Genomic DNA, 2,109 nt, shown 5'->3' with positions numbered 1-2,109 from the left:
GAGATGAGCATCATTGAGTCTTCAGAACAGTTTATTGTAGCGAAGCTGCAAAACGAAACAGAGGTGGTGAATTTTGTTGTTGTTTACGCAGCACCGTCAGCAACAAGGAGGAGCGGTTTATGGGAGGAACTAAGCCGAGTTCTATTGGCACTAGAGGGGCCTGTGATTATCGGTGGAGATTTTAACACAATCGTTAGAGTGGATGAAAGATCATGAGGGAATGGGAGATTATCTTCAGATTCGTTAGAATTTGGGGAATGGATCAACAATGCGTCTTTTATTGATATGGGCTTCATTGGGAATAAGTTCACTTGGAAGCGTGGCAAGGCAGAGAATACCTTTGTGGCGAAGCGGTTAGACAGGGTAATGTGTTGTGCTCACGCAAGACTGAAATGGCATGAGGCTCGGGTCACACACCTACCTTTTCTTGCATCAGATCATGCGCCTCTATACGTTCAACTAAGTCCGGAAACAGGCCAGAATCGAGGCAGGCGGCCGTTCCGCTTTGAAGCGGCGTGGTTAAACCACCCTAGCTTTAAAGACTTATTGGAGGCGTCATGGAATGGGGTGATTCCGACGCCGAGGGCCTTGAGTGAGCTAAAGGATAAGCTAAAACAGTGGAATAAAGATGTGTTTGGTGATGTCCAGAAGAAGAAAGAGATATTAATGCGGGAAATAAAATTGGTACAAGATGAATTGGAGCTGGTACAATCTGATTTACTATTGCGACGGGAAAAGGTCTTGTTGAAGGAGTTTGAGGAGATATTAGAACAAGAGGAGATACTTTGGTTTCAAAAGTCCAGAGAAAAATGGATTGCTCTTGGAGATCGTAATACGACGTATTTCCACACTTCTACCATTATTAGAAGGAGACATAATCGGATTGAAATGTTACGGAATAATGAAGAAAACTGGGTGTCGGATTCGCAGGAGCTAGAGACACTGGCGGTAGGATACTACCAAAGACTCTACTCCTTAGAAGATGTACCTCCAGTGGTTGAGAATCTACCGTACGCAAGCTTTGTACAGCTTTCCCGGGAGGATTTGTTGGCATTGAATAAACCCTTTACGGCTGCGGAAATAGAGACAGCGGTCCGGAGCATGGGTAGCTACAAGGCGCCGGGTCCAGATGGTTTTCAACCAATTTTTTATCAAAAATGTTGAGAAACGGTTGGAGATTCGGTTATACGATTTGCTCTCAACTTTTTTGCGTCGGGTATTCTTCCTCCGGAAACTAACGATGCTTTGGTAGTGTTGATTGCCAAAGTCATGAAACCAGAAAGGATACAACAATTTCGTCCTATTAGTCTATGTAACGTCCTGTTTAAGACGATAACGAAGACGATGGTGTTAAGGCTTAAACGAGTGATTGACAAACTAATAGGACCAGCGCAATCCAGCTTCATTCCAGGGAGGTTAAGTATAGATAACATTGTAGTGGTACAAGAGGCGGTACACTCGATGAGAAGGAAAAAAGGTCGCAAAGGGTGGATGTTGTTGAAATTGGATCTAGAAAAGGCGTATGATCGGATTCGATGGGATTTTCTAGAGGATACGATTCGGGCTGCGGGTTTTGAAGAATGCTGGGTTTGTTGGATCTTACAGTGTGTTACCAGGCTTTCCATGTCGATCATTTGGAATGGTGAGAAGACAGAGTCCTTCAAACCGTCCCGCGGGCTGCGACAGGGGGACCCACTGTCCCCATATCTGTTTGTCTTGTGTCTTGAACGTTTATGTCACATGATTGACCGATCAATTGCGGTGAAAGAGTGGAAGCCCATTTGTTTATCACAAGGGGGACCAAGACTTTCACATATTTGTTTTGCTGATGATTTGATATTATTTGCGGAGGCGTCAATTTCTCAAATCCGAGTGATACGCGGAGTGTTGGAGAAGTTTTGTGTCGCTTCGGGTCAGAGAGTAAGTTTGGACAAGTCAAAAATCTTTTTTTCCGAGAATGTTTCACGGGAACTAAGCAAGTCTATTAGTGACGAGAGTGGTATAAAAGCTACAAAGGAATTGGGGAAGTACCTTGGAATGCCTATCCTACAAAAGCGGATAAACAAGGAGACCTTTGGTGAGTGTGGAAGTCAGATTCACACACTCAAG

The sequence above is a fragment of the Arabidopsis lyrata genome, assembly GCF_000004255.2.
Source record: "Arabidopsis lyrata subsp. lyrata unplaced genomic scaffold ARALYscaffold_2, whole genome shotgun sequence".
NCBI lineage: Eukaryota > Viridiplantae > Streptophyta > Magnoliopsida > Brassicales > Brassicaceae > Arabidopsis > Arabidopsis lyrata.
This window is presented reverse-complemented; position numbering follows the sequence as displayed.